The sequence below is a fragment of the Bombus affinis genome, unplaced genomic scaffold, assembly GCF_024516045.1.
Source record: "Bombus affinis isolate iyBomAffi1 unplaced genomic scaffold, iyBomAffi1.2 ctg00000557.1, whole genome shotgun sequence".
In the NCBI taxonomy this organism is placed as follows: domain Eukaryota; kingdom Metazoa; phylum Arthropoda; class Insecta; order Hymenoptera; family Apidae; genus Bombus; species Bombus affinis.
This window is the reverse complement of record NW_026109184.1, coordinates 31,833-56,569: the sequence shown is the minus strand read 5'-3', so window position 1 is coordinate 56,569 and position 24,737 is coordinate 31,833. Positions and strand designations below refer to the sequence as shown.

Below are 24,737 nucleotides of genomic sequence, written 5' to 3'. Positions count from 1 at the left end.
TAACGATATATTGCTCCACTATATGACGTATAACGTCATATACTATTACGTCATAACCTATAACGTTATACTGCATCACTATATGACGTATAACGTTATATACTATTACGTTATAAGGTATAACGATATATTGCATCACTATATGAAGCATAACCTTATATACTATTACATTATAAGGTATAACGATATATTGCACCACTACATGACGTATAACGTCATATACTATTACGTTATAACCTATAACGTTATACTGCATCACTATATGACGTATAACGTTATATACTATTACGTTATAACGTATAACGATATATTGCATCGCTATATGAAGTATAACCTTATATACTATTACGTTATAAGGTATAACGTTATATTGCTTCACTATATGAAGTATAACCTTATATACTATTACATTATAAGGTATAACGATATATTACACCACTATATGACGTATAACTTCATATGCTATTACGTTATAACCTATAACGTTGTACTGCATCACTATATAACGTATAACGTCATATACTATTACATTATAACGTATAACGTTATGGAGTATTACCTTATAACTTATAACGCTTTATACTATTATGTTATAACGCATAACGCTATATTGCATCACTATATCACTTATAACGTTATATTGCATCACTATATGATGTATAACCTTATATACTATTACGTTATAAGGTATATACGTTATAACGTTATATTGCATCACTATATGAAGTATAACCTTATATACTATTACATTATAAGGTATAACGATATATTGCACCACTTTATGACGTATAACGTTATATACTATTACGTTATAAGGGATAACGATATATTGCATTACTATATGAAGTATAACCTTATATACTATTACATTATATGCTATAACGATATATTGCTCCACTATATGACGTATAACGTCATATACTATTACGTTATAACCTATAACGTTATACTGCATCACTATATGACGTATAACGTTATATACTATTACGTTATAAGGTATAACGATATATTGCATCACTATATGAAGCATAACCTTATATACTATTACATTATAAGGTATAACGATATATTGCACCACTATATGACGTATAACGTCATATACTATTACGTTATAACCTATAACGTTATACTGCATCACTATATGACGTATAACGTTATATACTATTACGTTATAACGTATAACGATATATTGCATCGCTATATGAAGTATAACCTTATATACTATTACCTTATAACGAATAACGTTATATTGCATCACTGTATCACTTATAACGTTATGTTGTATCACTTTATGACGTATAATGTTATATACTATTACGTTATTACCTGTAACGTTATACTGCATCACTAATTGACGTATAACGTCATATACTATTACGTTATAACCTATAACGTTGTACTGCATCACTATATGACGTATAACGTTACATACTATTACGTTATAACTTATAACGTTATATTGCATCATTATGTGACGTATAACGTTATATACTATTACGTTATAAGGAATAACGTTATATTTCATCACTCTATGACGTATAACGTTATATACAATTACGTTATAAGGTATAACGTTATATTGCATCACTATATGACGTATAACGTTATGGAGTATTACGTTTCAACGTATAACGTTATATACTATTACGGTATAACAGATAATGATATATTTATCACTATGTGACGTATAACGTTATATACTACTACGTTAGAACCTATAACGTTATACTGCGTCACTGTATGACGTATAACGTTATATACTATTACGTTATAAGGTATAACGATATATTGCATTACTATATGAAGTATAACCTTATATACTACTACGTTATAAGGTATAACGATATATTGCTTGACTATATGAAGTATAACATTATATACTATTACATTATAAGGTATAACGATATATTGCTCCACTATATGTCGTATAGCGTCCCATACTATTACGTTATAACCTATAACGTTGTACTGCATCACTATATGGCGTATAACGTTATATACTATTACGTTATAAGGTATAACAATATATTGCATCACTATATGAAGTATAACCTTATATACTATTACGTTATAAGGGATAACGATATATTGCATTACTATATGAAGTATAACCTTATATACTATTACATTATATGCTATAACGATATATTGCTCCACTATATGACGTATAACGTCATATACTATTACGTTATAACCTATAACGTTATACTGCATCACTATATGACGTATAACGTTATATACTCTTACGTTATAAGGTATAACGATATATTGCATCACTATATGAAGCATAACCTTATATACTATTACATTATAAGGTATAACGTTATATTGCACCACTATATGACGTATAACGTCATATACTATTACGTTATAACCTATAACGTTATACTGCATCACTATATGACGTATAACGTTATATACTATTACGTTATAACGTATAACGATATATTGCATCGCTATATGAAGTATAACCTCATATACTATTACGTTATAAGGTATAACGTTATATTGCTTCACTATATGAAGTATAACCTTATATACTATTACATTATAAGGTATAACGATATATTACACCACTATATGACGTATAACTTCATATGCTATTACGTTATAACCTATAACGTTGTACTGCATCACTATATAACGTATAACGTCATATACTATTACATTATAACGTATAACGTTATGGAGTATTACCTTATAACTTATAACGATTTATACTATTATGTTATAACGCATAACGCTATATTGCATCACTATATCACTTATAACGTTATATTGCATCACTATATGATGTATAACCTTATATACTATTACGTTATAAGGTATATACGTTATAACGTTATATTGCATCACTATATGAAGTATAACCTTATATACTATTACATTATAAGGTATAACGATATATTGCACCACTTTATGACGTATAACGTTATATACTATTACGTTATAAGGGATAACGATATATTGCATTACTATATGAAGTATAACCTTATATACTATTACATTATATGCTATAACGGTATATTGCTCCACTATATGACGTATAACGCCATATACTATTACGTTATAACCTATAACGTTATACTGCATCACTATATGACGTATAACGTTATATACTATTACGTTATAAGGTATAACGATATATTGCATCACTATATGAAGCATAACCTTATATACTATTACATTATAAGGTATAACGATATATTGCACCACTATATGACGTATAACGTCATATACTATTACGTTATAACCTATAACGTTATACTGCATCACTATATGACGTATAACGTTATATACTATTACGTTATAACGTATAACGATATATTGCATCGCTATATGAAGTATAACCTTATATACTATTACCTTATAACGAATAACGTTATATTGCATCACTGTATCACTTATAACGTTATATTGTATCACTATATGACGTATAATGTTATATACTATTACGTTATTACCTGTAACGTTATACTGCATCACTAATTGACGTATAACGTCATATACTATTACGTTATAACCTATAACGTTGTACTGCATCACTATATGACGTATAACGTTACATACTATTACGTTATAACTTATAACGTTATATTGCATCACTATATGACGTATAACGTTATGGAGTATTACGTTACAACGGATAACGATATATTTCATCACTATGTGACGTATAACGGTATATACTGTTACGTTATTACCTATAACGTTATACTGTATCACTATATGACGTATAACGTCATATACTGTTATAACGTATAACGTTATATTGCATTACTATATGACGTATAACGTTATGGAGTATTACGTTACAACCTGTGACGTTATACTGCGTCACTATATGACGTATAGCGTTATATACTATTACGTTATAAGGTATAGCGTTATATTGCATCACTATATCACTTATATCGTTATATAGCATCCCTATATGACGTATAACGTTATGAAATATTACGTTATAACGTATAGCGTTGTAGAGTATTACCTTATATCGTATAACTATTTATATTATTACGTTATAACGCATAACGTTATATTGCATCACTATATCACTTATAACGTTATATTGCACCACTATATGACGTATAACGTCATATACTATTACGTTATAACCTATAACGTCGTGCTGCATCACTATATGACGTATAACGTTATATACTATTACGTTATAAGGTATAACGTTATATTGCAACACTATATCACTTATAACGTTATATTGTATCACTATATGACGCATAACGTCATATACTATTACATTGTAACGTATAACGTTATAGAGAATTACGCTATAACGTATAACTACATATCGCATCACTACATGACGAATAACGTCATATACTGTTACGTTATACCGTATAACGTTATATTGCATTACTATATGACGCTGTTACGTTGCGCTATCCAAATTTTGAAATTTTAAACAATGTAGTAGTCGCTGCCACCAGAAACAGTCTAAGGACTGTTTCAATTAGATATTTCTTGTTAGATTGTGTAGCGTTGATCGGAGTTTAGGCCACTGGTCAACAATCTCCACGTTTCCGCTAACCTGCTATGTGCAGGAATACTAGCACGGGAGAGGATTGTTTGGAATAAACAATTATATTATAAATAATTATTACTGGCGGAATTAATGACGAATTATACTAATCATTGATATTATTTATTATGTTTATTATTAATTATTAATAATAATTAAAGTTGACTCACCTGACGTTGGCCTCCGCTGATGAACGGCAGGCCGCTGGGGTGATTCCGGTTTTACAAAGATCGACACTTCTATAATTTTTCGTTTTAATCTTTATTTAATTTGAACAGTGTAAACAACAGTGTGCCCGGACGTGTTTAACAATTCGAAACTCTAACACAAAAACTTGAGCCAACTATTGTTTTAATTCTAACTGACTAATAACAATTATTTAATAATTCGAACTGACTAATAACATTTATATCTCGTAATTCTTAAACTCGAACTGGAACGAACAATTATTCTCTAATCCTAACTTAAATTCTAATTAAATCAACTGAACGAACTGATATCAGACTCACTCAAATTCAATTGCACGACTAACAATTACTCTCCTTATTTTCGCTAAATTCTCCTGAACCAACTAATCACAATTGCCCTATCCTATTTCTTTCTTCTAACTGAATTACTCTTTTTTAATTTCGTTAAATTCTCCCGGACGCTAACAATTTCTCTGACTATATTCTAACTGAACCAACTAATGGCAGTTACTCTCTTTTCACAATTACTCTGATTGTTCTAACTGAACCACTAACAATTAATCGCTAACGCTAACGCTAACAATTAATCTGACTGTTCTTTATTTTTCGCTTAATTCTCCCGAACCGCTAACAATTACTCTCTTACTCTTTTATTCAACTGGTAACGATTACTCCGATTTGAATTGTGTCGCTACGCTTTTTATAATGACATCCCCAATGGGATGACGGTCACGTGACAGTTCGTTCCGGTGGGAATCGCAATGTTGCAGGTTTTTAGAGTTTTCATGAGAGAACGTGGAGTTTGATGATTACAGGTTATGTTGAGTCATGGACACAAAAGCGTCCGCGCCTGTGCGAACCGTGTGAGTGTGTTTTTAGTATTCTGTCTCGTTTCGCATGTTGTTTGTTTCCTTAAACTTGTGAATTCGTTTTAGCGCAAGAGGAAGAAGATATGCGAATGGTAGGAGATGACGTGATCGACGTGCGTGTGTGAATATGTGCGAGGGATGATGCTGAAGTGGCGGTTTTCCATCCAAATAGGCACAGTGGCACCTTCGTTGGCGTCGTGTCCTGATGATCTTTTGACAATTTGGTTTTATTTGACAATATGAGATATATTTTGCTCCTTGTAGATTTATATGTCCATATTTGCTATATATTAAATCGTGTATATTTTATATTACTTTCTTGTTATTAGGTTATTAGTTGTGTAACTCCAGTTTCTGATCTATGGAAAGTGGTGAAACGTCTTCTCGAAATACAATTTCATTCGTTTTCCTCCCTTGCATTGGCACGCTGTGAGTGGTGTCGACTTCCAAATGAGGTTTGTGCATCTTGATTATTATGCGTTTAATGATAGATACGGAGGTATCTTTGTCAGAGGTTCCCATGCGGACTGTCTCGGTGTGTATCTTGTTATGATTTCTTTTATTTAGTTCATCCTGCTTCTTTCGTATTTTATTCACTGCATATGATATTTCAGTGCAAGAAGAAGAAGAATTGTAAAGAATCCGTAAGTGGCCCTAGAAGACGCAGTCATCGTGTGAGGTGTTGTCGGCAGGAACGAAGAGTCGAAGTTGTTGAAGAAGTCGTGTGACATTTGTATTGTTTCTGGTTATATACAACGCTATTTCACATATCTATATATATATATATATATTATTATATTATTATATATTATTATATTAAATCTTCAGTTGGTTTTGTTGAATGTTCAGTAATGTAATTTTTACAAGGTGGTTTTGTATATTAGATGAGTAGTTGTTCGATATAATAATACGTGTATATATATATATATACATTTCACAATATAATTTTCCATTATGTAAAATATACATATGCATATGTATATGTGCGTGTATTGTTATTCTCATTGTTTCTCAGATCGTTAATTGGTTGAATATTCCATAATGTGGATATCGTTTATAATTCTCTAGGTTCGTAGAAATGTAATTCTATATATTTATTTCTTTGCGTTTTAATGGTTCAATAACGTATACATACATATAAATATATATATATATATATATTATGAATTTTTCCCAAAGATACGCGTACGCATGTGTATATCTATATATGTGTGTGTCGCAGAGTAATCTTGTATACAATTTTCACTTTTATTAGAATGCTGATGTAGTGTAGTATATTTTATTTCTTTTATATTTTATTAGATTACCAATTATTCAGATTCACGAAGTAGGTCACACACACAGATATGCATACACGTGTGTGTATATACATGTGTTTTCGCAGAGAAATCTCATACATTTGAATCGCGGCTTGTTTTATTTATTGGTTCATTTAATTATTTCATTTTATTTGTATTTTATATGTCATTGCTGATTGGTTGTAGTGTTTCTTCTTATTGATTCATTTATTTCATTTTGATTGTCTGTCGTATAATTCTTTTTATTTTGATTGGTTAGTTATTAGTTAATTTATTATTACTGGTCGTGTTTAATTATTCATAAGTAATTGGTTCGTGGCGTCACGTGCGGAACGCGGGACGTGACAACGCACAACTTTATGGAGCACTACATTACAACGTATAACGACATATTGCATTACTATGTGAAGTATAACGTTATATACTATTACGTTATAACCTATAACGTTATACTGCATCACTATATGACGTATAACGTTATATACTATTACGTTATAAGGTATAACGATATATTGCATCACTATATGAAGCATAACCTTATATACTATTACATTATAAGGTATAACGATATATTGCACCACTATATGACGTATAACGTCATATACTATTACGTTATAACCTATAACGTTATACTGCATCACTATATGACGTATAACGTTATATACTATTACGTTATAACGCATAACGATATATTTCATCACTATGTGACGTATAACGTTATATACTATTACGTTATTACCTATAACGTTATACTGCGTCACTATATGACGTATAACGACATATACTGTTATAACGTATAACGTTATATTGCATTACTATATGACGTATATCTTTCTGGATTATTATGTTACAACCTATAACGTTATACTGCGTCACTATATGACGTACAACGTTATATACTATTACGTTATAAGGTATAACGATATATTGCATCACTATATGAAGTATAACCTTATATACTATTACGTTATAAGGTATAACGATATATTGCATCACTATATGAAGTATAACCTTATATACTATTACATTATAAGGTATAAAGATATATTGCACCCCTATATGACGTATAACGTCATATACTATTACGGTATATCCTATATCGATGTACTGCATCACTATATGACGCATAACGTTATATACTATTACGTTATAACCTATAACGTTGTACTGCATCACTATATGACGTATAACCTTATATACTATTACATTATAAGGTATAACGTTATATTGCATCACTATATCACTTATAACGATATGAAGCATCACTATATGAAGTATAACGTTATATACTTTTACATTATAACTTATAACGTTATAGAGTATTACGCTATAACGTATGACTACATATTGCATCACTATATGACGTATAACGTTATATACTATTACGTTATAACGTATAACGATATATTGCATCACTATTTGACGTATAACGTTATATACTATTACGTTATAATGCATAACGTTATATTGCATCACTATATGACGTATAACGTTATATACTATTACGTTATAACGGATAACGATATATTTCATCACTATGTGACGTATAACGTTACATACTATTACGTTATTACCTATAACGTTATACTGCATCACTATATGACGAATAACGTCATATACTGTTACGTTATAACGTATATCGTTATATTGCATTACTATATGACGTATATCGTTCTGGATTATTACATTACAACCCATAACGTTATACTGCGTCACTATATGACGTACAACGTTATATACTATTACGTTATAAGGTATGACGATATATTGCACCCCTATATAACGTATAACGGTATATTGCATCACTATATGACGTATAACGTTATATACTATTACGTTATAACGTATAACGATATATTGCATCACTATTTGACGTATAACGTTATATACTATTACGTTATAATGCATAACGTTATATTGCATCACTATATGACGTATAACGTTATATACTATTACGTTACAACGTATAACGACATATTGCATGACTATGTGACGTATAACGTTATATACTATTGCGTTATAACCTATAACGTTATACTGCATCACTATATGACGTATAACGTATATACTATTACGTTATAACGTATAGCGATATATTTCATCACTATATCATAAATATGTGACACTATGTGTCGGATAACGTTATATACTATTACGTTATTACCTATAACGTTATACTGCATCACTATATGACGTATAACGTCATATACTGTTATAACGTATAACGTTATATTGCATGACTATATGACGTATAACGTTATGGAGTATTACGTTACAACGTATAACGATATATTGCATCACTATGTGACATATAACGTTATATGCTATTACGTTATAAGGTATAACGTTATATTGCATCACTATATCACTTATAACGTTATATTGCACCACTATATGGCGTATAACGTCATATACTATTACGTTATAACCTATAACGATGTACTGCATCACTATATGACGTATAACGTTATATACTATTACGTTATAAGCCATAACATTATATTGCATCACTATATCACTTATAACGTTATATTGCATCACTATATGAATCATAACGTCATATACTATTACATTATAACACATAACGTTAGATTGTATCACTATATGACGTATAACGTTATATACTATTACGTTATAGCGTATAACGATATATTGCATGACTATATGAAGTATAACCTTATATACTATTATAAGGTATACTGTTATAAGGTATAACGATATTTTGCATCAGTATATGACGAATAACGTGATATACTCTTACGCTATAACGTATAACGTTATATTGTATCACTATATGACGTATAACGTTATATACTATTACGTTATAACGTATAACGATATATTGCTTCACTATATGACGTATAACGTCATATACAATTACGTTATAAGATATAACGTTATACTGCATCACTATATGACGTATAACGTTATATACTATTACGTTATAACGTATAACGATATATTGCATCGCTATATGAAGTATAACCTTATATACTATTACCTTATAACGAATAACGTTATATTGCATCACTGTATCACTTATAACGTTATATTGTATCACTATATGACGTATAATGTTATATACTATTACGTTATTACCTGTAACGTTATACTGCATCACTAATTGACGTATAACGTCATATACTATTACGTTATAACCTATAACGTTGTACTGCATCACTATATGACGTATAACGTTACATACTATTACGTTATAACTTATAACGTTATATTGCATCACTATATGACGTATAACGTTATGGAGTATTACGTTACAACGGATAACGATATATTTCATCACTATGTGACGTATAACGGTATATACTGTTACGTTATTACCTATAACGTTATACTGTATCACTATATGACGTATAACGTCATATACTGTTATAACGTATAACGTTATATTGCATTACTATATGACGTATAACGTTATGGAGTATTACGTTACAACCTGTGACGTTATACTGCGTCACTATATGACGTATAGCGTTATATACTATTACGTTATAAGGTATAGCGTTATATTGCATCACTATATCACTTATATCGTTATATAGCATCCCTATATGACGTATAACGTTATGAAATATTACGTTATAACGTATAGCGTTGTAGAGTATTACCTTATATCGTATAACTATTTATATTATTACGTTATAACGCATAACGTTATATTGCATCACTATATCACTTATAACGTTATATTGCACCACTATATGACGTATAACGTCATATACTATTACGTTATAACCTATAACGTCGTGCTGCATCACTATATGACGTATAACGTTATATACTATTACGTTATAAGGTATAACGTTATATTGCAACACTATATCACTTATAACGTTATATTGTATCACTATATGACGCATAACGTCATATACTATTACATTGTAACGTATAACGTTATAGAGAATTACGCTATAACGTATAACTACATATCGCATCACTACATGACGAATAACGTCATATACTGTTACGTTATACCGTATAACGTTATATTGCATTACTATATGACGCTGTTACGTTGCGCTATCCAAATTTTGAAATTTTAAACAATGTAGTAGTCGCTGCCACCAGAAACAGTCTAAGGACTGTTTCAATTAGATATTTCTTGTTAGATTGTGTAGCGTTGATCGGAGTTTAGGCCACTGGTCAACAATCTCCACGTTTCCGCTAACCTGCTATGTGCAGGAATACTAGCACGGGAGAGGATTGTTTGGAATAAACAATTATATTATAAATAATTATTACTGGCGGAATTAATGACGAATTATACTAATCATTGATATTATTTATTATGTTTATTATTAATTATTAATAATAATTAAAGTTGACTCACCTGACGTTGGCCTCCGCTGATGAACGGCAGGCCGCTGGGGTGATTCCGGTTTTACAAAGATCGACACTTCTATAATTTTTCGTTTTAATCTTTATTTAATTTGAACAGTGTAAACAACAGTGTGCCCGGACGTGTTTAACAATTCGAAACTCTAACACAAAAACTTGAGCCAACTATTGTTTTAATTCTAACTGACTAATAACAATTATTTAATAATTCGAACTGACTAATAACATTTATATCTCGTAATTCTTAAACTCGAACTGGAACGAACAATTATTCTCTAATCCTAACTTAAATTCTAATTAAATCAACTGAACGAACTGATATCAGACTCACTCAAATTCAATTGCACGACTAACAATTACTCTCCTTATTTTCGCTAAATTCTCCTGAACCAACTAATCACAATTGCCCTATCCTATTTCTTTCTTCTAACTGAATTACTCTTTTTTAATTTCGTTAAATTCTCCCGGACGCTAACAATTTCTCTGACTATATTCTAACTGAACCAACTAATGGCAGTTACTCTCTTTTCACAATTACTCTGATTGTTCTAACTGAACCACTAACAATTAATCGCTAACGCTAACGCTAACAATTAATCTGACTGTTCTTTATTTTTCGCTTAATTCTCCCGAACCGCTAACAATTACTCTCTTACTCTTTTATTCAACTGGTAACGATTACTCCGATTTGAATTGTGTCGCTACGCTTTTTATAATGACATCCCCAATGGGATGACGGTCACGTGACAGTTCGTTCCGGTGGGAATCGCAATGTTGCAGGTTTTTAGAGTTTTCATGAGAGAACGTGGAGTTTGATGATTACAGGTTATGTTGAGTCATGGACACAAAAGCGTCCGCGCCTGTGCGAACCGTGTGAGTGTGTTTTTAGTATTCTGTCTCGTTTCGCATGTTGTTTGTTTCCTTAAACTTGTGAATTCGTTTTAGCGCAAGAGGAAGAAGATATGCGAATGGTAGGAGATGACGTGATCGACGTGCGTGTGTGAATATGTGCGAGGGATGATGCTGAAGTGGCGGTTTTCCATCCAAATAGGCACAGTGGCACCTTCGTTGGCGTCGTGTCCTGATGATCTTTTGACAATTTGGTTTTATTTGACAATATGAGATATATTTTGCTCCTTGTAGATTTATATGTCCATATTTGCTATATATTAAATCGTGTATATTTTATATTACTTTCTTGTTATTAGGTTATTAGTTGTGTAACTCCAGTTTCTGATCTATGGAAAGTGGTGAAACGTCTTCTCGAAATACAATTTCATTCGTTTTCCTCCCTTGCATTGGCACGCTGTGAGTGGTGTCGACTTCCAAATGAGGTTTGTGCATCTTGATTATTATGCGTTTAATGATAGATACGGAGGTATCTTTGTCAGAGGTTCCCATGCGGACTGTCTCGGTGTGTATCTTGTTATGATTTCTTTTATTTAGTTCATCCTGCTTCTTTCGTATTTTATTCACTGCATATGATATTTCAGTGCAAGAAGAAGAAGAATTGTAAAGAATCCGTAAGTGGCCCTAGAAGACGCAGTCATCGTGTGAGGTGTTGTCGGCAGGAACGAAGAGTCGAAGTTGTTGAAGAAGTCGTGTGACATTTGTATTGTTTCTGGTTATATACAACGCTATTTCACATATCTATATATATATATATATATTATTATATTATTATATATTATTATATTAAATCTTCAGTTGGTTTTGTTGAATGTTCAGTAATGTAATTTTTACAAGGTGGTTTTGTATATTAGATGAGTAGTTGTTCGATATAATAATACGTGTATATATATATATATACATTTCACAATATAATTTTCCATTATGTAAAATATACATATGCATATGTATATGTGCGTGTATTGTTATTCTCATTGTTTCTCAGATCGTTAATTGGTTGAATATTCCATAATGTGGATATCGTTTATAATTCTCTAGGTTCGTAGAAATGTAATTCTATATATTTATTTCTTTGCGTTTTAATGGTTCAATAACGTATACATACATATAAATATATATATATATATATATTATGAATTTTTCCCAAAGATACGCGTACGCATGTGTATATCTATATATGTGTGTGTCGCAGAGTAATCTTGTATACAATTTTCACTTTTATTAGAATGCTGATGTAGTGTAGTATATTTTATTTCTTTTATATTTTATTAGATTACCAATTATTCAGATTCACGAAGTAGGTCACACACACAGATATGCATACACGTGTGTGTATATACATGTGTTTTCGCAGAGAAATCTCATACATTTGAATCGCGGCTTGTTTTATTTATTGGTTCATTTAATTATTTCATTTTATTTGTATTTTATATGTCATTGCTGATTGGTTGTAGTGTTTCTTCTTATTGATTCATTTATTTCATTTTGATTGTCTGTCGTATAATTCTTTTTATTTTGATTGGTTAGTTATTAGTTAATTTATTATTACTGGTCGTGTTTAATTATTCATAAGTAATTGGTTCGTGGCGTCACGTGCGGAACGCGGGACGTGACAACGCACAACTTTATGGAGCACTACATTACAACGTATAACGACATATTGCATTACTATGTGAAGTATAACGTTATATACTATTACGTTATAACCTATAACGTTATACTGCATCACTATATGACGTATAACGTTATATACTATTACGTTATAAGGTATAACGATATATTGCATCACTATATGAAGCATAACCTTATATACTATTACATTATAAGGTATAACGATATATTGCACCACTATATGACGTATAACGTCATATACTATTACGTTATAACCTATAACGTTATACTGCATCACTATATGACGTATAACGTTATATACTATTACGTTATAACGCATAACGATATATTTCATCACTATGTGACGTATAACGTTATATACTATTACGTTATTACCTATAACGTTATACTGCGTCACTATATGACGTATAACGACATATACTGTTATAACGTATAACGTTATATTGCATTACTATATGACGTATATCTTTCTGGATTATTATGTTACAACCTATAACGTTATACTGCGTCACTATATGACGTACAACGTTATATACTATTACGTTATAAGGTATAACGATATATTGCATCACTATATGAAGTATAACCTTATATACTATTACGTTATAAGGTATAACGATATATTGCATCACTATATGAAGTATAACCTTATATACTATTACATTATAAGGTATAAAGATATATTGCACCCCTATATGACGTATAACGTCATATACTATTACGGTATATCCTATATCGATGTACTGCATCACTATATGACGCATAACGTTATATACTATTACGTTATAACCTATAACGTTGTACTGCATCACTATATGACGTATAACCTTATATACTATTACATTATAAGGTATAACGTTATATTGCATCACTATATCACTTATAACGATATGAAGCATCACTATATGAAGTATAACGTTATATACTTTTACATTATAACTTATAACGTTATAGAGTATTACGCTATAACGTATGACTACATATTGCATCACTATATGACGTATAACGTTATATACTATTACGTTATAACGTATAACGATATATTGCATCACTATTTGACGTATAACGTTATATACTATTACGTTATAATGCATAACGTTATATTGCATCACTATATGACGTATAACGTTATATACTATTACGTTATAACGGATAACGATATATTTCATCACTATGTGACGTATAACGTTACATACTATTACGTTATTACCTATAACGTTATACTGCATCACTATATGACGAATAACGTCATATACTGTTACGTTATAACGTATATCGTTATATTGCATTACTATATGACGTATATCGTTCTGGATTATTACATTACAACCCATAACGTTATACTGCGTCACTATATGACGTACAACGTTATATACTATTACGTTATAAGGTATGACGATATATTGCACCCCTATATAACGTATAACGGTATATTGCATCACTATATGACGTATAACGTTATATACTATTACGTTATAACGTATAACGATATATTGCATCACTATTTGACGTATAACGTTATATACTATTACGTTATAATGCATAACGTTATATTGCATCACTATATGACGTATAACGTTATATACTATTACGTTACAACGTATAACGACATATTGCATGACTATGTGACGTATAACGTTATATACTATTGCGTTATAACCTATAACGTTATACTGCATCACTATATGACGTATAACGTATATACTATTACGTTATAACGTATAGCGATATATTTCATCACTATATCATAAATATGTGACACTATGTGTCGGATAACGTTATATACTATTACGTTATTACCTATAACGTTATACTGCATCACTATATGACGTATAACGTCATATACTGTTATAACGTATAACGTTATATTGCATGACTATATGACGTATAACGTTATGGAGTATTACGTTACAACGTATAACGATATATTGCATCACTATGTGACATATAACGTTATATGCTATTACGTTATAAGGTATAACGTTATATTGCATCACTATATCACTTATAACGTTATATTGCACCACTATATGGCGTATAACGTCATATACTATTACGTTATAACCTATAACGATGTACTGCATCACTATATGACGTATAACGTTATATACTATTACGTTATAAGCCATAACATTATATTGCATCACTATATCACTTATAACGTTATATTGCATCACTATATGAATCATAACGTCATATACTATTACATTATAACACATAACGTTAGATTGTATCACTATATGACGTATAACGTTATATACTATTACGTTATAGCGTATAACGATATATTGCATGACTATATGAAGTATAACCTTATATACTATTATAAGGTATACTGTTATAAGGTATAACGATATTTTGCATCAGTATATGACGAATAACGTGATATACTCTTACGCTATAACGTATAACGTTATATTGTATCACTATATGACGTATAACGTTATATACTATTACGTTATAACGTATAACGATATATTGCTTCACTATATGACGTATAACGTCATATACAATTACGTTATAAGATATAACGTTATATTGCATCACTATATCACTTATAACGTTTTATGGCATCCCTATATGACGTATAACGTTATGAACTATTACGTTATAACGTATAGCGTTATAGAGTATTTCCTTATATCGTATAACGATTTATGCTATGACGTTATAACACATAACGCTATATTGTATCACTATATCACTTATAACGTTATATAGCATCCCTATATGACGTATAACGTTATGAACTATTACGCTATAACGTATAGCGTTATATTGCATCACTATATGACGTATATCGTTCTGGATTATTACGTTACAACCTATAACGTTATACTGCGTCACTATTTGACGTACAACGTTATATACTATTACGTTATAAGGTATAACGATATATTGCATCACTATATGAAGTATAACCTTATATTCTATTACGTTATAACGCATAACGATATATTGCATGACTATATGAAGTATAACCTTATATACTATTACGTTATAAGGTATAACGATATTTTGCATCAGTATATGACGAATAACGTCATATACTCTTACGTTATAACGTATAACGTTATATTGCATCACTATATGACGTATAACGTTATATACTATTACGTTATAACGTATAACGGTATATTGCATCACTATATGACGTATAACGTTATATACTATTACGTTATAAGATATAACGTTATATTGCATCACTATATCACTTATAACGTTATATAGCATCCCTATATGACGTATAACGTTATGAACTGTTACGTTATATGGTATAGCGTTATTTTGCATCACTATATGACGTATATCGTTATGGAGTATTACGTTTTAACGTATAACTTTATATACTATTACGTTATAACGGATAACGATATATTTCATCACTATGTGACGTATAACCTTATATACTATTACATTATAAGGTATAACGTTATATTGCATCACTATATCACTTATAACGGTATATAGCATCCCTATATGGCGTATAACGTTATGAACTGTTACGTTATAACGTATAGCGTTATTTTGCATCACTACATGACGTATAACGTTATGGAGTATTACGTTTTAACGTATAACGATATATTGCATCACTATGTGACGTATAACGTTATATACTATTACGTTATAACGCATAACGTTATATTGCGTCACTGTATCACTTATAACGTTATATTGCATTACTATATGACGTATAACGTTATGGAGTATTACGTTATAACCTATATCGTTATAGGGTATTACCTTATATCGTATAACGATTTATACTATTACGTTATAACGCATTACGTTATATTGCATCACTATATCACTTATAACGTTATATTGCATAACTAAACCACTTATAACGTTATATTGCATCACTATATCACTTATAACGTTATATTGCATCACTATATGATGTATAACCTTTATACTATTACGTTATAACTTATAGCGGAATATTGCATCACTATATCAACTATAACGATATGGAGTATTATGTTTTAACGTATAACGTTATATTGCATTACTATATGGCGTATAACGTTATGGAGTATTACGTTGTAACGTATAACGATATATTGCATCACTATATGACGTATAACGTTATATTGCATTACTATATGACGTATAACGTTATGGAGTATTACGTTTTAACGTATAACGTTATATACTATTACGTTATAACGGATAACGATATATTTCATCACTATGTGAAGTATAACCTTATATACTATTACGTTATAAGGTATAACGATATATTGCACCAATTTATGACGTATAACGTCATATACTATTACGTTACAACCAATAACGTTATACTGCGTCACTATATGACGTATAACGTTATAAACTATTACGTTATAAGGCATAACGTCATATTGCATCACTATATCACTTATAACGATATATTGCACCACTATATGACGTATAACGTCATATACTATTACGTTAGAACCTATAACGTCATGCTGCGTCACTATATGACGTATAACGATATATACTATTATGTTATAAGGTATAACGATATATTTCATCACTATGTGACGTATAACGTTATGGAATATTACGTTTTAACGTATAACGTTATATACTATTACGTTATAACGCATAACGTTATATTGCATCACTATATCACTTATAACGTTATATTGCACCACTATATGACGTATAGCGTCATATACTATTACGTTATAACCTATAACGTTGTACTGCATCACTATATGACGTATAACGTTATATACTATTACGTTATAAGGTATAACGTTATATTGCATCACTGTATCACTTATATCGTTACATTGCTTCACTATATGAAGCATAACGTTATATACTAGTCCGTTATAACGCATAACGTTTTATTGCATCTCTATATGACGTATAACGTTATGGAGTATTACGTTTTAACGTATAACGTTATATACTATTACGTTATAACGGATAACGATATATTTCATCACTATGTGACGTATAACGTTATATTGCATTACTATATGACGTATAACGTTATGGAGTATTAAGTTTTAACGTATAACGTTATATACTATTACGTTAGAACCTATAACGTTATACTGCGTCTCTATATGACGTATAACGATATATACTATTACGATATAAGGTATAACAATATAATGCATCACTATATGAAGTATAATCTTATATACTATTACGTTATAAGGTATAACGATATACTGCATCACTATATGAAGTATAACCTTATATACTATTACGTTATAAGTTATAACAATATATTGCACCACTATATGTCGTATAACGTCATATAATATTACGTTATAACCTATAACGTTGTACCGCATCACTATATGACGTATAACGTTATATACTATTGCGTTATAAGGTAATACGTTATATTGCATCACTATATCACTTATAACGTTATATAGCATCCCTATATGACGTATAACGTTATGAACTATTACGTTACAACGTATAGCGTTGTAGAGTATTACCTTATATCGTATAACGATTTAAACTATTACGTTATAACGCATAACCTTATATTGCATCACTATATCTCTTATAACGTTATATTGCATCACTATATCGCTTATAACGTTATATTGTACCACTATATCACTTATAACGTTATATTGCATCACTATATCACTTATAACGTTATATTGCACCGCTGTATAACGTATAACGTCATATACTATTACGTTATAACCTATAACGTTGTACTGCATAAGTATATGACGTATAACGCTATATACTATTACGTTATAAGATATAAAGTTATATTGCATCACTATATCACTTATAGCGTTACATTGCATCACTATATGAAGTATAACGTTATATACTAGTACGTTATAACGCATAACGTTATATTGCATCACTATATCACTTATAACGTTATATTGCGTCTCTGTATGACGCATAACGTCATATACTATTACATTATAACTTATAACGTTATAGAGTATTTCGCTGTAACGTATGACTACATATTGCATCACTATATGACGAATAACGTCATATACTGTTACGTTATAACGTATAACGGTATATTGCTTTACTATATGACGCATAACGTTATGGAGCATTACGTTACAACGTATAACGACATATTGCATGACTATGTGACGTATAACGTTATATACTATTGTGTTATAACCTATAACGTTATACTGTATCACTATATGACGTATAACGTTATATACTATTGCGTTATAACGTATAACGATATATTGCATCACTATTTGACGTATAACGTTATATTGCATCACTCTATGACGTATAACGTTATATACTATTACGTTATAAGGTATAACGATATATTGCATTACTATATGAAGTATAACCTTACATACTATTACATTATATGGTATAACGATATATTGCTCCACTATATGACGTATAACGTCATATACTATTACGTTATAACCTATAACGTTATACTGCATCACTATATGACGTATAACGTTATATACTATTACGTTATAAGGTATAACGATATATTGCATCACTATGTGAAGTATAACCTTAAATACTATTACATTATAAGGTATAACGATATATTGCACCACTATATGACGTATAACGTCATATACTTTTACGCTATAACCTATAACGTTATACTGCATCACTATATGACGTATAACGTTATATACTATTACGTTATAAGGTATAACGTTATATTGCATCACTATATCACTTATAACGTTATATAGCATCCCTATATGACGTATAACGTTAGGAACTATTACGTTATAACGTATAGCGTTGTAGAGTATTACCTTATATCGTATAACGATTTAAACTATTACGTTATAACGCATAACGTTATATTGCATCACAATATCACTTATAACGTTATATTGCATCACTATATCACTTATAACGTTATATTGTACCACTATATCAGTTATAACGTTATATTGCATCACTATATCACATACAACGTTATATTGCAACGCTATATGACGTATAACGTCATATACTAATACGTAATAAGGTATAACGTTATATTGCATCACTATATCACTTATAACGTTATATAGCATCCCTATATGACATATAACGTTATGGAGTATTATGTTTTAACGTATAACATTATATTGCATTTCTATATGGCGTATAACGTTATGGAGTATTACGTTGTAACGTATAACGATATATTGCATCACTATGTGACGTATAACGTTATATACTATTACGTTATAACGCATAACGTTATATTGCATCACTATATCACTTATAACGTTATATTGCACAACTATATGACGTATAGCGTCATATACTATTACGTTATAACCTATAACGTTGTACTGCATCACTATATGACGTATAACGTTATATACTATTACGTTATAAGGTATAACGTTTTATTGCATCACTATATCACTTATAACGTTATATTGCTTCACTATATGAAGCATAACGTTATATACTAGTACGTTATAACGCAAAACGTTATATAGCATCACTATATGACGTATAACGTTATGGAGTATTACGTTTTAACGTATAACATTATATTGCATTTCTATATGGCGTATAACGTTATGGAGTATTACGTTGTAACGTATAACGATATATTGCATCACTATGTAACGTATAACGTTATATACTATTACGTTATAACGCATAACGTTATATTGCATCACTATATCACTTATAACGATATATTGCACCACTATATGACGTATAACGTCATATACTATTACGTTATAACCTATAACGTTGTACTGCATCACCATATGACGTATAACGTTATATATTATTACGTTATAAGATATAACGTTATATTGCATCACTATATCACTTATAGCGACATATTGCATCACTATATGACGCATAACGTCATATACTATTACATTATAACTTATAACGTTATAGAGTATTTCGCTGTAACGTATGACTACATATTGCATCACTATATGACGAATAACGTCATATACTGTTACGTTATAACGTATAACGGTATATTGCTTTACTATATGACGCATAACGTTATGGAGCATTACGTTACAACGTATAACGACATATTGCATGACTATGTGACGTATAACGTTATATACTATTGTGTTATAACCTATAACGTTATACTGTATCACTATATGACGTATAACGTTATATACTATTGCGTTATAACGTATAACGATATATTGCATCACTATTTGACGTATAACGTTATATTGCATCACTCTATGACGTATAACGTTATATACTATTACGTTATAAGGTATAACGATATATTGCATTACTATATGAAGTATAACCTTACATACTATTACATTATATGGTATAACGATATATTGCTCCACTATATGACGTATAACGTCATATACTATTACGTTATAACCTATAACGTTATACTGCATCACTATATGACGTATAACGTTATATACTATTACGTTATAAGGTATAACGATATATTGCATCACTATGTGAAGTATAACCTTAAATACTATTACATTATAAGGTATAACGATATATTGCACCACTATATGACGTATAACGTCATATACTTTTACGCTATAACCTATAACGTTATACTGCATCACTATATGACGTATAACGTTATATACTATTACGTTATAAGGTATAACGTTATATTGCATCACTATATCACTTATAACGTTATATAGCATCCCTATATGACGTATAACGTTAGGAACTATTACGTTATAACGTATAGCGTTGTAGAGTATTACCTTATATCGTATAACGATTTAAACTATTACGTTATAACGCATAACGTTATATTGCATCACAATATCACTTATAACGTTATATTGCATCACTATATCACTTATAACGTTATATTGTACCACTATATCAGTTATAACGTTATATTGCATCACTATATCTCATACAACGTTATATTGCAACGCTATATGACGTATAACGTCATATACTAATACGTAATAAGGTATAACGTTATATTGCATCACTATATCACTTATAACGTTATATAGCATCCCTATATGACATATAACGTTATGGAGTATTATGTTTTAACGTATAACATTATATTGCATTTCTATATGGCGTATAACGTTATGGAGTATTACGTTGTAACGTATAACGATATATTGCATCACTATGTGACGTATAACGTCATATACTATTACGTTATAACCTATAACGTTGTACTGCATCACTATATGACGTATAACGTTATATACTATTACGTTATAAGGTATAACGTTTTATTGCATCACTATATCACTTATAACGTTATATTGCTTCACTATATGAAGCATAACGTTATATACTAATACGTTATAACGCAAAACGTTATATAGCATCACTATATGACGTATAACGTTATGGAGTATTACGTTTTAACGTATAACATTATATTGCATTTCTATATGGCGTATAACGTTATGGAGTATTACGTTGTAACGTATAACGATATATTGCATCACTATGTGACGTATAACGTTATATACTATTACGTTATAACGCATAACGTTATATTGCATCACTATATCACTTATAACGATATATTGCACCACTATATGACGTATAACGTCATATACTATTACGTTATAACCTATAACGTTATACTGCATCACTATATGACGTATAACGTTATATACTATTACGTTATAAGGTATAACGATATATTGCATCACTACATGAGGTACAACCTTATATACTATTACGTTATAACGCATAACGTTATATTGCATCACTATATCACTTATAACGTTACATTGCATCATTATATGACGTATAACGTTATATACTATTACGTTATAAGGTATAATGTTATATTGCATCACTATATCACTTATAACGTTATATTGCTTCACTATATGAAGCGTAACGTTATATACTAGTACGTTATAACGCATAACGTTATATTGCATTACTATATCACTTATAACGTTATATTGCATCACTATATCACTTATAACGTTATATTGTACCACTATATCAGTTATAACGTTATATTGCAACACTATATCACTTATAACGTTATATTGCACCGCTATATGACGTATAACGTCATATACTATTACGTTATAACCTATAACGTTGTACTGCATCACCATATGACGTATAACGTTATATATTATTACGTTATAAGATATAACGTTATATTGCATCACTATATCACTTATAGCGACATATTGCATCACTATATGACGCATAACGTCATATACTATTACATTATAACTTATAACGTTATAGAGTGTTACGCTATAACGTATGACTACATATTGCATCACTATATGACGAATAACGTCATTTACTTTTACGTTATAACGTATAACGGTATATTCCATTACTATATGACGCATAACGTTTTGGAGCATTACGTTACAACGTATAACGACATATTGCATGACTATGTGACGTATAACGTTATATACTATTACGTTATAAGGTATAACGATATATTGCATCACTATATGAAGTATAACCTTATATACTATTACATTATAAGGTTTAACGATATATTGCACCACTATATGACGTATAACGTCATATACTATTACGTTATAACCTATAACGTTATACTGCATCACTATATGACGTATAACGTCATATAGTATTATATACTATTACGTTATAAGGTATAACGATATATTGCATCACTATATGAAGTACAACCTTATATACTATTACGTTATAACGCATAACGTTATATTGCATCACTATATCACTTATAACGTTATATTGCATCACTATATGACGTATAACGTTATATACTATTACGTTATAAGGTATAACGTTATATTGCATCACTATATCACTTATAACGTTATATTGCTTCACTATATGAAGCGTAACGTTATATACTAGTACGTTATAACGCATAACGTTATATCGCATCATTATATGACGTATAACGTTATGGAGTATTACGTTTTAACGTATAACGTTATATAACATTACGTTATAACGGATAACGATATATTTCATCACTGTGTGACGTAATACGTTATATACTATTACGTTATAAGGTATAACG

General features: G+C 29.9%; 1 long non-coding RNA gene across 3 annotated transcripts; it reads left to right on the top strand.

The window, feature by feature from the left end:
• Positions 1–5,672: 5,672 nt before the first annotated feature.
• On the top strand, positions 5,673–12,975 carry LOC126928101 (uncharacterized). 3 transcript variants are annotated; one of them, XR_007716298.1, is made up of 2 exons: positions 5,673–6,135; positions 12,748–12,975. It is a non-coding gene; the product is annotated as an uncharacterized LOC126928101 (long non-coding RNA). The 3 variants fall into 3 exon arrangements; XR_007716297.1 differs by lacking the exon at positions 12,748–12,975 and adding an exon at positions 6,215–6,370; XR_007716299.1 differs by lacking the exon at positions 5,673–6,135 and adding an exon at positions 12,206–12,668.
• The last annotated feature ends 11,762 nt before the right edge of the window (positions 12,976–24,737 follow it).